The 16,536-nt window shown below is 27.1% G+C and overlaps 1 protein-coding gene across 3 annotated transcripts in view; it reads left to right on the top strand.

Annotated features, from left to right (window-relative positions):
* Positions 1-16,536, top strand: part of Hr39 (Nuclear hormone receptor FTZ-F1 beta) — a 106,534-nt gene that overhangs the window by 74,525 nt on the left and 15,473 nt on the right. Inside the window, exon 1 of one of the 3 annotated variants that reach the window (XM_073967312.1) lies at positions 4,617-4,870. The exons of the other annotated variants lie outside the window; for them this stretch is intronic. The gene's annotated coding sequence lies outside the window, so the exon portion shown is untranslated. Of the gene's footprint in view, positions 1-4,616; positions 4,871-16,536 lie in introns of those variants that run through there. 3 annotated transcript variants of the gene reach the window in all.

Below are 16,536 nucleotides of genomic sequence, written 5' to 3'. Positions count from 1 at the left end.
ATAATAGCAAAGAAGCTGTTAGTAATGAAATCAACAACCTGGTTGAGATTATCTTGCGTGCAAGAGATGTATCTATTCCAAAAGTTAATAAATCTGAAAACTATGAACTTCCCGCAGACATTATTAACTGCATACGAGTGAGAAGGACATACAGAAGAAAGAGCCAACGTGCTAATAATATAGCTGAGGCTAATTATTATACACAATGTTCTAAACTGCTCAGCAAACTAATCGATGAGAAAATTAAAATAGAAAATAATAGGAAATGGGATTGTCTACTTTCAAAAATGATGCCTGGGGATAAATCTTTTTGGAGAAACAGCAGGAGTCTACGTGGTAAAGGGAGAAATAATATTCCACCTCTTATACACAACAACAATAAATTCATAACCGATGGAGAGAAAGCTCAACTTCTTGCGGATACATTTATAAAAGCAAACAGTATAACCTCTGATTATACACATTCGATCGACACACGAGTAAAGTTGAAGGTTATTCAACTTTTATCAGAGAGTCCTGACACTGAAGGTATAGTCTACGTTACTCTAAATGAAATTGAAAATATTATAAGAAATCTTAAGTCATCCAAATCACCTGGCCTCGATGGCATATCAAACTTATTAATTAAACAACTTCCTACAAAAGCACTAAAACTACTTGTTTTAATCTTCAACAGTTGCTTAAAACTTAATTATTTTCCATCGAATTTTAAAACTGCGAAGGTCATTGCCATTCACAAGCCCAATAAGAAGAAGTCTGATCCATCTAGTTACAGGCCCATAAGTTTACTGAGCAACCTGTCAAAAATACTAGAAAAACTTGTTCATCAGCGGTTATTTGAACATGCAGAAAATAACTCGCTGATCTGTGAAGAACAATTCGGATTCCGCAAGGAACACAGCGCAGTTCATTAGGTCGCCAGAATTAAAAATATTATTACCGATAATAAACGCATCAGACGTTCTACAGGACTAGTTCTTCTTGACATTGAGAAGGCGTTCGACACCATTTGGCACAACGGTTTGGTTTACAAATTGCTGGAGGGCCGTTTACCAAAATATATTTGTAGATTGATATATGATTTTCTCGATTCGAGATCATTTATTGTTGCTGTAAACATAAAAATGCTGACCTCTGGCTTACCACAAGGATCTGTACTTTCTCCTTTACTATATTCTATTTACACGGCAGACTTTACTGCACCTACATATCTGAAAGTAGCTTATTATGCAGACGATACTGCGCTAATTACGTCCGCCAAACTAACTTCGTCACTTTTAAAGAAAATGGAAAAAGGATTGACGCTATGTAGGAAATACTTCACGAAATGGAAAATTAAAATCAACCCTAATAAAACACAAGCCATTATATTTCCTTTCAACAAATCGCCAAAAAGAATTCCCAATCGTCAACTCGAATTCGGCAATGAAATGATTAATATTAATGATGATGTTAAGTACCTTGGCATTACTTTGGATAAGAAATTAACCTTTGGAAAGCATATTGAAGAAATTCGCAATAAAGCAATGAAGACGATTAGATCACTTTGGCCTTTATTGCACAAAAAATCACGTCTCTGTCACAAAAATAAAAATCTATTGTACAAATGTATAATTAGACCAATTATTACGTATGGATGTCCTGTATGGTACAAAGCGGCTAAAAGTCATTTGAAGAAACTGCAAATAATTCAAAACAAATGTCTAAAAATTATAAATAGAAAACATTGGAGATATTGCACATCTCTACTTCACGATGAAACCGGTTATGATATTATTGAAGAGTTCCTGGACAAAATTATTTTCAACTATATTAATAAAGCAGAAAATTCCTCTTATCAGTTGATAAGGTCTTGTGTGGAAATATAAGAAATCACTAAATACTGTTGTTATGCTATAAACCTCATCAAATTGAAAATCATATGTTACTTTAGACTATTATTTATAATAACCTTTAGTATACATATTTATTTTCAACCCTATTTGACTTAGGAATTTATATAAAGGTTTTTATCCTATTTTTCCTTTAAAAATTATTATTCAATAGTAAAAGTAATCTCATGTTTAGATAAATATTGTTATTTGTTGTAATATCGTTAAAGATAGAATCTCATTATTATATTTTTATTTTTATGTACAAAAATGTTCCAACCAATAAAGATGAATATGAAAATTGAAAATTGAAATAAAAATATTTTCAAATGGTGGATTTTTTAAAAATATTTTTTCAAGTCGTGGATTTTTTTAAAAATATTTTTTAATGATCGTGGATTTTTTAAAAATATTTTTCAATAATCATGAATTTTTTAAAAATATTTTTTCAATAATAACGAATTTTTTAAAAATATTTTTTCAATAATCGTGGATTTTTTAAAAATATTTTTTCAATAATCGTGGATTTTTAAAAATATTTATAAATAATCGTGATGTTTTTTTTTTAATTTTTAAAATACTCGTGGATTTTTTTAAAAATATAAAATAATCGTGATGTTTTTTTAAATTTTAAAATAATCGTAGATTTTTTAAAAATATTTTTAAAATAATCGTGATGTTTTTTTTTAAATTTTAAAATAATCGTAGATTTTTTAAAAATATTTTTAAAATAATCGTAGACTTTTTAAAAATATTTTTTGAATAATCTTGGATTTTTTATATAGTTTTTTAAAAAATCGTGATTATTTTGAAAAATATTTTTAAATAAATACTTTTGAACTTTTTTAAATATTTTTAGATCGTAAATTTAAAAAAATATTCTTTTAAAATCCATATTTTGTTCTTTAAAGATCCAAGTTTATTTCTTGTTATTTCCTATTCCCAACCATGGCAAAATTTGCAGTCTCTTTCTTATGTTCTCTCAGTGGAATTCACTCTCTTTTTTCTTTTGTTAAAAAAATTCGGGAGCTAGTTCCCCATTATTATCTATTTAAAAAATAATATTCCCTTGAAATTATCTTTTTCTCTCATATTCCAATTAAAAAATTCTCTCTCTTCCCTAAGTCTCTATTTTAAATTTGTTCTCTATTTTCATGGGGCCATAGAAAATTTGTTAAAGAATTCATTGGGGAATATATTCCTCTTCTTATAAATCTCTCTGTGTATTTTGTTCTGAGAGTATTCATTTTAGTGTGGTTGTTGTTGTTGTTGCTATCTCAAACATAAAGTGTTTCCCTGCCTTCTTCGTGTGCTGGGTTAGTATCTGTTGTGTTTGTTTGAGTTTGCTTGATTGGAGGGTACTCCTCCTCGTCGTGGTCGTCGTTGATGTCGTTCAACGACGTAGTATTTTCGTGTAGTGCTGCTGTTGTTGTTGTTGGCATTATTGTTCGCTTCCTTAGCAAGGTCGTTTGCGTACACAAATTTACCATTACTTGAAGGTCGTCCTTTTTTGTATTTTGGTGTGTGTGTGGCAGTGTGTGTGTGAAGACTGTTTTGATGATGTCGTCGTTGTTCGTTGTTGTTGCTGTTATTATTTAGCGGCGCAACTGCGCTGGGTTGCCCTGACTCGACTGCCTGTACTTTTGTTTAATGACGACGGACCGTCGTGCTGTGTGTTTTGTTGTTTTTGGTGGTGTTTTTGTTGGGGGAGAAGAATATCTATGAGATTGAGTTTGTGTTATTATGGGGATGACGATGTTTTTTTGTTTTTGGTGTGTGATGAAGACGATGACGACTAATGGTGTCGTTGTTCGGCTTTCTGAGAATCAACAAACACACAATCACACACACACACCCCCAATTGATGACGACGTTGTTGTGTCAAGCATGACGTTGACAGAGGTGGTTTGCATGCATATGCAATGATGTAGTCAGGCTTTCCTGTGTTGTGAGGGCATGAATGTTTTTTCCCTCTGTGTGTGCGTGTACGTGTGTGTGACAAGTGCCCGTCGTTTGACCCCTTTGTGTTCTGTTGTTGTTGCTATATTTTTTCTGCTGTGGTTTTCCATCTGTTTTATTTCTATTTAAAATATCAGTTCAATTGCATTGTATATTCCCTCTGTCTCAGCTTTCCCCCACTCATGCTTCGTTCTCTGTTTGTTGCTTTTTCGCTGCTATTTTTATAACAAAATTGTGCACGTGAATTTTTTTTTGTGTTTTTATTGTTGTTGGTGGTGTTGTGCTGCGCAGATGCTTTTGTTAAAGGTCGTTGTCGTTGGCGTCCGTCCTCTCAAGTACGTTTGTAAACGTTGTCGTTATTGTTGTTGTTGTCTTCGTTTTTGTGTGATGATTATTGTTCTTGGTGGCCTTAATGATTTCATTTTCATTACACCCTCTTGATATTCATGACCCTGCTTGCTTGCGCTTGCACTCTCTCCCTCTCTTCCTTTATCCATAATGAAATAAAAAGGAAATTCAATTTCAGCTGTTTTTCTTTACAGTTTCTTTTGTTTATTAAAAGGGTTTTTTAGTGAGTAAATTTTATTGTCTTCCTCCTCCACCACCATGTCTGTTTTTTGGTATTGTCATCCTCATCATCTTCATTGTTTAAAATCAATTTCAAGTACCTTGTCCCCAAAAATTGGGAGAGCACTTGGAGAGTGAGAAACAAAAATCCCCCTCAAATAAAATTCCATTATTGTTGTTGCTGGCTGGCTGGCAACTGCTGTGTCTGTGTGTGACGTAGTTGGTTAGTCTCTCTTTTCAATTTGTATACGACGGCTTATCACTTTTATTACGGGTATCGCAAAAAAAAAGAAATAATATTGTAATGAAAATATTTTTGTTTTTATTCGACAATGTTAAAAAAACAAATGTGCGCGATTCTCTTAACATATTAGACTGACTATAATTAATTGGCTAAATGATACAAAATTAGTTAAAAAAATATGTAATTTACGGCCATATTAAAATTTCCTTAAGTGAATGGAATAAAAAAAGTGAGTGAAGGAAAACAAATACATAAATAAGAAAAAAAATAATAAAGAAATTAAGCAAAATCTATAAAATGTTTAAATGTCAAGAAAATTGCTAAAATCGTGTTAAAACAATAGTGCTATTGGATTTTTATTATCAATAAATTTTCTTCAACATTTTGTGCTATGTGATTGGGAACGAACTTGTTTCCAAAACTGTTGCACACACAATGAATTCAAATGTCGTGATGGATTTTTAAAAAATATTTTTTTTCATTAAATGTGGATTTTTTAAGCATTATTTTTCCAATAAACGGGGATTTTTTTAAGAATGATTTTTGTAATATACCTACGAGGATTTGTTTGAAAAATATTTTTCAATAAATGTGTAAAAAATTTGGATTTTTTTAAAAAATATTTTTTCACTTAACGAGTATTTAAAAAAATATATATTTTTTATTAAATGTGGATTTTCAAAGAATGTTTTTTCAGTGGCCCTTAGACCACAAAACGAGGGTTTTTAAAGAATATTTTTTCCTTCGCCATTCCAACACAAAACGAGGATTTTTAAAGAATATTTTTTCCTTCGCCATTCAAACACAAAACGTGGATTTTTTAAGAATATTTTTTCAATCCAAACACAAAACGTGGATTTTTAAAGAATATTTTTTCAATCCAAACACTAAACGTGGATTTTTAAAGAATATTTTTTCAAGGGCCATCCAAACACAAAACGTGGATTTTTAAAGAATATTTTTTCAATCCAAACACAAAACGTGGATATTTAAAGAATATTTTTCCAATCCCAACACAAAACGTGGATTTTTTAAAGAATATTTTTTCAATCCAAACACAAAACGTTGATTTTTAAAGAATATTTTTTCAATCCAAACACAAAACGTGGATTTTTAAAGAATATTTTTTCCTTCGCCATTCAAACACAAAACGTGGATTTTTAAAGAATATTTTTTCCTTCGCCATTCAAACACAAAACGTGGATTTTTAAAGAATATTTTTTCCTTCGCCATTCAAACACAAAACGTGGATTTTTAAAGAATATTTTTTCAAGGGCCATCCAAACACAAAACGTGGATTTTTAAAGAATATTTTTTCAAGGGCCATCCAAATACAAAACATGGATTTTTAAAGAATATTTTTTCCTTCTCCATTCAAACACAAAACGTGGATTTTTAAAGAATGTTTTTTCAAGGGCCATCCAAACACAAAACTTGGATTTTTAAAGAATGTTTTTTCAAGGGCCATCCAAACACAAAACTAGGATTTTTAAAGAATGTTTTTTCAAGGGCCATCCAAACACAAAACGTGGATTTTTAAAGAATATTTTTTCAAAGGCCATCCAAACACAAAACGTGGATTTTTAAAGAATATTTTTTCAAGGGCCATCCAAACACAAAACGTGGATTTTTAAAAAATATTTTTTCAAGGGCCATCCAAACACAAAACGTGGATTTTTAAAGAATATTTTTTCAAGGGCCATCCAAACACAAAACGTCGATTTTTAAAGAATATTTTTTCCTTCGCCATTCAAACACAAAACGTGGATTTTTAAAGAATATTTTTTCCTTCGCCATTCAAACACAGAACGTGGATTTTTAAAGAATATTTTTTCCTTCGCCATTCAAACACAAAACGTGGATTTTTAAAGAATATTTTTTGCTTCGCCATTCAAACACAAAACGTGGATTTTTAAAGAATATTTTTTCCTTCGCCATTCAAACACAAAACGTGGATTTTTAAAGAATATTTTTTCCTTCGCCATTCAAACACAAAACGTGGATTTTTAAAGAATATTTTTTCCTTCGCCATTCAAACACAAAACGTGGATTTTTAAAGAATATTTTTTCCTTCGCCATTCAAACACAAAACGTGGATTTTTAAAGAATATTTTTTCAAGGGCCATCCAAACACAAAACGTGGATTTTTAAAGAATATTTTTTCAAGGGCCATCCAAACACAAAACGTGGATTTTTAAAGAATATTTTTTCAAAGGCCCTTAGACCACAAAACGTGGATTTTTTAAAAAATATTTTTTCAAGGGCCATCCAAACACAAAACGTGGATTTTTAAAGAATATTTTTTCAAGGGCCATCCAAACACAAATCGTCGATTTTTAAAGAATATTTTTTCCTTCGCCATTCAAACACAAAACGTGGATTTTTAAAGAATATTTTTTCCTTCGCCATTCAAACACAGAACGTGGATTTTTAAAGAATATTTTTTCCTTCGCCATTCAAACACAAAACGTGGATTTTTAAAGAATATTTTTTGCTTCGCCATTCAAACACAAAACGTGGATTTTTAAAGAATATTTTTTCCTTCGCCATTCAAACACAAAACGTGGATTTTTAAAGAATATTTTTTCCTTCGCCATTCAAACACAAAACGTGGATTTTTAAAGAATATTTTTTCCTTCGCCATTCAAACACAAAACGTGGATTTTTAAAGAATATTTTTTCCTTCGCCATTCAAACACAAATCGTGGATTTTTAAAGAATATTTTTTCCTTCGCCATTCAAACACAAAACGTGGATTTTTAAAGAATATTTTTTCCTTCGCCATTCAAACACAAAACGTCGATTTTTAAAGAATATTTTTTCCTTCGCCATTCAAACACAAAACGTGGATTTTTAAAGAATATTTTTTCCTTCGCCATTCAAACACAAAACGTGGATTTTTAAAGAATATTTTTTCCTTCGCCATTCAAACACAAAACGTGGATTTTTAAAGAATATTTTTTCCTTCGCCATTCAAACACAAAACGTGGATTTTTAAAGAATATTTTTTCCTTCGCCATTCAAACACAAAACGTGGATTTTTAAAGAATATTTTTTCCTTCGCCATTCGAACACAAAACTTGGATTTTTAAAGAATATTTTTTCCTTCGCCATTCAAACACAAAACGTGGATTTTTAAAGAATATTTTTTCCTTCGCCATTCAAACACAAAACGTGGATTTTTAAAGAATATTTTTTCCTTCGCCATTCAAACACAAAACGTGGATTTTTAAAGAATATTTTTTCCTTCGCCATTCAAACACAAAACGTGGATTTTTAAAGAATATTTTTTCCTTCGCCATTCAAACACAAAAAGTGGATTTTTAAAGAATATTTTTTCCTTCGCCATTCAAACACAAAACGTGGATTTTTAAAGAATATTTTTTCCTTCGCCATTCAAACACAAAACGTGGATTTTTAAAGAATATTTTTTCCTTCGCCATTCAAACACAAAAAGTGGATTTTTAAAGAATATTTTTTCCTTCGCCATTCAAACACAAAACGTGGATTTTTAAAGAATATTTTTTCCTTCGCCATTCAAACACAAAACGTGGATTTTTAAAGAATATTTTTTCCTTCGCCATTCAAACACAAAACGTGGATTTTTAAAGAATATTTTTTCCTTCGCCATTCAAACACAAAAAGTGGATTTTTAAAGAATATTTTTTCCTTCGCCATTCAAACACAAAACGTGGATTTTTAAAGAATATTTTTTCCTTCGCCATTCAAACACAAAACGTGGATTTTTAAAGAATATTTTTTCCTTCGCCATTCAAACACAAAAAGTGGATTTTTAAAGAATATTTTTTCCTTCGCCATTCAAACACAAAACGTGGATTTTTAAAGAATATTTTTTCCTTCGCCATTCAAACACAAAACGTGGATTTTTAAAGAATATTTTTTCCTTCGCCATTCAAACACAAAAAGTGGATTTTTAAAGAATATTTTTTCCTTCGCCATTCAAACACAAAACGTGGATTTTTAAAGAATATTTTTTCCTTCGCCATTCAAACACAAAACGTGGATTTTTAAAGAATATTTTTTCCTTCGCCATTCAAACACAAAACGTGGATTTTTAAAGAATATTTTTTCCTTCGCCATTCAAACACAAAACGTGGATTTTTAAAGAATATTTTTTCCTTCGCCATTCAAACACAAAACGTGGATTTTTAAAGAATATTTTTTCCTTCGCCATTCAAACACAAAACGTGGATTTTTAAAGAATATTTTTTCCTTCGCCATTCAAACACAAAACGTGGATTTTTAAAGAATATTTTTTGCTTCGCCATTCAAACACAAAACGTGGATTTTTAAAGAATATTTTTTGCTTCGCCATTCAAACACAAAACGTGGATTTTTAAAGAATATTTTTTGCTTCGCCATTCAAACACAAAACGTGGATTTTTAAAGAATATTTTTTGCTTCGCCATTCAAACACAAAACGTGGATTTTTAAAGAATATTTTTTGCTTCGCCATTCAAACACAAAACGTGGATTTTTAAAGAATATTTTTTGCTTCGCCATTCAAACACAAAACGTGGATTTTTAAAGAATATTTTTTGCTTCGCCATTCAAACACAAAACGTGGATTTTTAAAGAATATTTTTTGCTTCGCCATTCAAACACAAAACGAGGATTTTTAAAGAATATTTTTTGCTTCGCCATTCAAACACAAAACGTGGATTTTTAAAGAATATTTTTTGCTTCGCCATTCAAACACAAAACGTGGATTTTTAAAGAATATTTTTTTACTTCACCATTCAAACACAAAACGTGGATTTTTAAAGAATATTTTTTTCCTTCGCCATTCAAACACAAAACGTGGATTTTTAAAAAATTATTTTTTTCCTTCGCCATTCAAACACAAAACGTGGATTTTTAAAGAATATTTTTTGCTTCGCCATTCAAACACAAAACGTGGATTTTTAAAGAATATGTTTTGCTTCGCCATTCAAACACAAAACGTGGATTTTTAAAGAATATTTTTTTACTTCACCATTCAAACACAAAACGTGGATTTTTAAAGAATATTTTTTCCTTCGCCATTCAAACACAAAACGTGGATTTATAAAGAATTTTTTTTCCTTCGCCATTCAAACACAAAACGTGGATTTATAAAGAATTTTTTTTCCTTCACCATTCAAACACAAAACGTGGATTTTTAAAGAATATTTTTTGCTTCGCCATTCAAACACAAAACGTGGATTTTTAAAGAATATTTTTTGCTTCGCCATTCAAACACAAAACGTGGATTTTTAAAGAATATTTTTTGCTTCGCCATTCAAACACAAAACGTGGATTTTTAAAGAATATTTTTTGCTTCGCCATTCAAACACAAAACGTGGATTTTTAAAGAATATTTTTTGCTTCGCCATTCAAACACAAAACGAGGATTTTTAAAGAATATTTTTTGCTTCGCCATTCAAACACAAAACGTGGATTTTTAAAGAATATTTTTTGCTTCGCCATTCAAACACAAAACGTGGATTTTTAAAGAATATTTTTTTACTTCACCATTCAAACACAAAACGTGGATTTTTAAAGAATATTTTTTTCCTTCGCCATTCAAACACAAAACGTGGATTTTTAAAAAATTATTTTTTTCCTTCGCCATTCAAACACAAAACGTGGATTTTTAAAGAATATTTTTTGCTTCGCCATTCAAACACAAAACGTGGATTTTTAAAGAATATGTTTTGCTTCGCCATTCAAACACAAAACGTGGATTTTTAAAGAATATTTTTTTACTTCACCATTCAAACACAAAACGTGGATTTTTAAAGAATATTTTTTCCTTCGCCATTCAAACACAAAACGTGGATTTATAAAGAATTTTTTTTCCTTCGCCATTCAAACACAAAACGTGGATTTATAAAGAATTTTTTTTCCTTCACCATTCAAACACAAAACGTGGATTTTTAAAGAATATTTTTTGCTTCGCCATTCAAACACAAAACGTGGATTTTTAAAGAATATTTTTTGCTTCGCCATTCAAACACAAAACGTGGATTTTTAAAGAATATTTTTTGCTTCGCCATTCAAACACAAAACGTGGATTTTTAAAGAATATTTTTTCAAGGCAATCCAAACACAAAACGTGGATTTTTAAAGAATATTTTTTCAAGGGCCATCCAAACACAAAACGTGGATTTTTAAAGAATATTTTTTCAAGGTCCATCCAAACACAAAACGTGGATTTTTAAAGAATATTTTTTCAAGGGCCATCCAAACACAAAACGTGGATTTTTAAAGAATATTTTTTCAAGGGCCATCCAAACTCAAAACGTGGATCTTTAAAGATAATTGTTTTTTTAAAAATATTTTTTTTCAAAACCACAAAACGTGGATTTTTAAAGAATATTTTTTCAACGGCCGTTAGGCCACAAAACTTTGATTTTTTAAAGAATATTTATTCAAAGATTTTTAAAGAATATTTATTCAAATATTCTTAAAGAATATTTATTCAAATATTCTTAAAGAATATTTATTCAAATATTTTTAAATAACATTTTTCATTTATTTTTAAAGAATATTTTTTCAAATAATTTAAAGAATATTGTTTTTTTAAATATTTTTAAAGATTTCTTTTTAAATATTTTTAAACAATATTTTTCAAAAATTTAAACAATATTTTTCTAATATTTTTAAAGAATATTTACTGAAGTATTTAAAAAAAAAAAAAATTTAATATTTTAATGAATATTTGTTTCAAATAATTTAAAGAATATTTTTTTCAAATAATTTAAAGAATATTTTTTTCTAATATTTTTTTAAATATTTTTAAAGATTTTTTTTTTATTTTTCAAAGAATATTTTTCTTTTAAAATTATTTAAGGAATATTTTTTTTAAATATTTTTTCAAATATTTTCAAAGAATATATTTCCAAATATTGGTGAAGAACATTTTTTCAATTATTTTTAAAGAATGTTTTTTAACATATATTTTTACTTTAAATTTTTTTAAGAATATTTTTCAAATATTTTTAAAAAATACATTTTTTTAATTTTTAAAGAATATTTTTCTTTTCAATTTTTTTAAGGAATATTTTTTTTCAAATATTTTAAAAAATATTTTTTTCAAATATTTTCAAAGAAAATTTTTTCAAATATTTGTGAAGAAAAATTTTTCAAATATTTTAAAGAATATTTTTTCAAATATTTTCAAAGAATATTTTTTTAAATATTTGTGAAGAAAATTGTTTTCAAATATTTTTAAAGAATGTTTTTTTTTTTTAATATTTGTGTACTTTTTAATTTCAAATTTTGACAGCAGATCCATCCATATATTTTTCAATTTTTGTCATTTTTTCATCTTCTTTGACATCAAAGTAAATTCAATTAGCATTTATTTTCAGCTCTCCATGAATTGAAAATCTTAATGATGTTTTCCAATACTTCCTACCTACCAAAAAAGAAAAACATGACCACAAGAAAATTACATTAACCTGTCATTAGTCATGTCAAAGTGTCAGATTTTACTGTGACACTTTTCCTTCATTTATTAGTTCTTTCATGGCAAAGATGTGGAAATGCTGTATTAGGGTGGTGTAGAAAATTTAAGAAATTTGGACCATGTCCGTTCATTCCTTTAGGTACCATACCGGAGAAATGGGCCCCGAAATGTCCCAATATATTATAGGCTGGCACTATTCAGCAGTCAGCAAAGCGGACTTTTTATTTTGCTTTTTTTAACTTTATTTGTTTTCTTTGATGCTGTAGCTAGCCAACCCAATGTGATTCTTGTTAGCACCTCCAATCTTTTGCTGTTGTTGGTGTCCTTCTTTATTGTCGTCATTGACGTTTCTTTTTTCCACTTTACATAGAATTGTCACACCATTCTTCTTCTTCATTCAATTCATTAACTTCTTTGATTCTTTGGCACGACATTGGCCGCTGCCGCCGCCACCATCAAACAAACGAACGTTGCTGCGAACAAAAAATATTGTAAATTCGGTTAAGGTTAATGTACCTAAAAATGTTAATTATTTGCTGTTGTTGTTGTTGCTATTGTCACCGGCACTGTTGCTTTGTTGTTGTTATTTATTATTATGCTAGTTTCCCTCTTACACAAGGTTCTTTGTTGTTGTTTCTGAAGTTTTGTATATACCAGCAGGTCATTGACACCTTTAATTTTTTTGGTTGATATTCTGACTTATTCTATAGCGTTCTGCTGCTGCTGCTATTGTGCTTGGATTTATTGACAACTACTCATCATTTCTAGCACGCTTAAGAATGGGGTATTTTAATGAGACAGGAATAATGGTGGTGTTGGATATGCCCGCCATATTTGACAACGACCTTGAATTGTGGTTAGTTACATAAAGTATGGGAATGGGAATTTGTTCTTGGAAATTTTTACTTGTCTAAAGAACTTTTCAAAATCAAAGGAATTTGTAAGATGTAAAGAAGAATCTTATCCAACAGAAGTATACCGTATACCCTCAGTACATGTATGGTCAGATTTTTTAAAGAATATTTTTCACGGCCCTTAGACCAGAAAACGTGGACCTTTTAAAGAATATTTTTCGAAAGCCCTCAGGTCAATAAACTTGGATTGTTTAAGGAATATTTTTCATGGACCCAAGGACCAATATACATATGTATGTACATGGATTTTTTAAGAATATTTCTCAAGGACCACCGGACTAAAAAACATGGATTTTTTAAAAAATATTTTTAAAGGGTCATCAGCTCAATAAACGTGGATTTTTTAAAGAATAATTTTTCAGGGGCCATCTGGCCAATAAAAGTGGATTATTAAAGAATAATTTTCAAGGGCCATCAGGCCAATAAAAGTGGATTTTTTAAGAAATATCTTTCAAGGACCATCAAATATTTTTAAAAATTCTACGTTAATAAATATTAAAAAAGAAAGCATAAACTATTAATAAAAAATATTTTTTAGAAATCCACGATTAAAACAATATTTTTGAAACAAAAATACAGGATTAATAAAAATATTGATTTTTTTTTTAAATATCCACGATTAAAAAAGTATATTTAAAAAATACACAATTAAAAAACTATTAAAAAACTACACGATTAATAAAAACATTTTTTAAAAAATCCACGATTAATAAAAAATAATTTTTAAAAACTCCTCGATTAATAAAAAATATTTGTTGAAACTAAAGATTTATAAAAAATATTTAAAACAAAAATGTACGATTAATAAAAAATATTTTTTTTTTTAAAAATACATGATTAATAAAAAAATATTTTTTAAAACACTCAAGATTAATAAAATATGTTATTAATAATACACTATTAATAAAGATTTTTTTTAAATTCACGATTAATAAATATATATTTTTAAAAATATATAATATATAATCTAATTGTTCCACAAACATCCCATAAGGGACAAGGGAGACTTCTCTCATATCAATGAGTGCACCCCGATTCATATTATCTCAATGATATGGGACCTACAGTTTATCGCCGAGTCCGAACGGCGTGTCTAAGACACCACTTTTGCAGAGAAGTTTTACATGGCTGAAATACTCAGGAAATGTCGCCAACAATACTGAGGGGTATTTTGCCACCGTTGAAAAGTGTTTTGATTTTGCCTGGCCGGGGAATCGAACACACGACCTTATGTGTGCAAGGCGGGTGTGCATACCATTGGCATATTTAAAAATACACGATTAATAAAAAAATATTTTTTAAAAAATCCACGATTAATAAAAAAATATTTTTAAAAAAATACACGATTAAAAAAAATACTTTTTTAAAAATACCCGATTAAAAAAAAATATTTTTTAAAAAAAATCCCTATTAATAAAAAATGTTTTGTAACAAATCCACAATTAATAAAAAATATTTTTTTAAAATCCACGATTATTAACAAATATTTTTCAAAAAAATCAACGATTAAAAAAATATTTTTTTTTTTTTTTTTAAATACAGGATTAATGAAAAATATTTATTTTTTTAATTATCCACAATTAAAAAAAAAATATTTAAAGAAATACGCGATTAAAAAATATTTAAAAAAAATAAACTATTAATAAAAATTGCATTTTAAAAAATCAACGATTAATAAAAAGTATTTTTAAAAAATTTTCGAATAATAAAAAATATTTTTTAAAAAATCACGATTAATAAAAAATATTTTTTAAACAAAAGATTGATAAAAAAATATTTTTTTTTTAAATTCATGATAAATAAAAAAATTATTGAAACTAAAGATTAATAAAAAAATTTTAAAAATTCTCGATTAATAAAAAATATATATTTTTTTTAAATACACGATCAATAACAATTTTTTTTAAATACACGATTAATAAAAAATATTTGTTAAAAAATTCACGATTAATAAAAAATATTTTTTTAAAAATACACGATTAATAAAAAAATATTTTTCAAAAATCCACGATTAATTAAAAATATTGTTTAAAAAAAAGTATTATAAAAATTTTTTTTTAATTAAATTTTTTTTTAAATCCACGATTAATAAAATTATTTTTTAAAAAATACACAATTATTAATTTTTTTTTTAAATTCACGATTATGATTGCTAAGTCTGGAGTTTCCCCCATTGGCTTAACTTCATCACTTTCCTCTTTGCTGAGAAAAATGTTTACAAAACGCACTGACAGCTTGCAAAATGTACTGATCGCTAAAATAAAAAATATTTTTTTAAATATCCGATTAATAAAAAATAATTTTTAAAAAATCCACGATTAATAAAAAATATTTTTTGAAAAATTCACAATTAATAAAAAATATTTTTTAAAATCCACGATTAATAACAAATATTTTTAAAAAAATCAACTATTAATAAAAACTAACTTCCAAAAAATGCACGGTTAATAAAAAATGTTGTTTTGTTATTAATAAGAAACATTTTTAAAAAAATCCAGGATTAAAAAAATATTTTTGAAAAAAATGCAGGATTAATAAAAAAATATTTATTTTTTAAATATCCACAATTAAAAAAATATTAAAACAAATACGCAATTAAGAAAATATTTTAAAAAAAAACTATTTTTTAAAAAAATCCTTAATCCTCGATTAATAAAATTTTGAAAAAATTCACGAATAATAACAAAAATTTTTTAAAAATTCACGATTAATAAAAATATTTATTAAACTAAAGATTATTGACAAATATTTTTTGAAAAAATTATGATTTATAAAAAATATTTTTTTTTAATTATTTTTTTTTTAATATTTTATTTTTAAATATTCACGATTAATAATTTTTTTCCAAATACACGATTAATAAAAAATATTTTTTAAAAATCCACGATTAATAAAAACCATTTTTTAAAAATCCACGATTTATAAAAACTATTTTTTAAAAATCCACGATTAAAAAAACTTTTTTTAAAATTCCACGATTAATAAAAACTATTTTTTAAAAAATCGACGATAATGAAAAATATTTTTTAAAATATACACGAATATTATTTTTTTTAAATCCACGATTAATAAAAAATATTTTTTAAAAATCCACAATTAATAAAAAATATTTTTTTTTAAATCCACGAGTAATAACAAATATTTAAAAAAAATCCACGACTAATAAAAAATATTTTTTTTTTAAATCCACGAGTAATAACAAATATTAAAAAAAAAAATCCTCAACTAATAAAAAATAACTTTTAAAAAATGCACGATTAATAACAAATATTTTTTTTTTAAAAATCCACGACTATTAAAAAATAACTTTTAAAGAATGCACGATTAATAAAAAATATTGTTTTAAAAAATCCACGATTAATAAAAATATAATTTTTAAAAATGCGCGGTTAATAAGAAATACTGTTAAAAAAATCCAAAAAAAATTCCTAATTAATATTTTTAAAAAATCCACGAATAATAAAAAAATATTTTTTTCTTTAAAAATCCACGATTAACAAATATTTTTAAAATAATCCACAAAAAATA

The sequence above is a fragment of the Musca autumnalis genome, unplaced genomic scaffold (assembly GCF_047663935.1).
Source record: "Musca autumnalis isolate F117 unplaced genomic scaffold, ASM4766393v1 scaffold_2, whole genome shotgun sequence".
Classification (NCBI taxonomy): domain Eukaryota; kingdom Metazoa; phylum Arthropoda; class Insecta; order Diptera; family Muscidae; genus Musca; species Musca autumnalis.
Note: the sequence above shows the minus strand (reverse complement) of the source record. Positions and strands in the feature narration are given on the sequence as shown.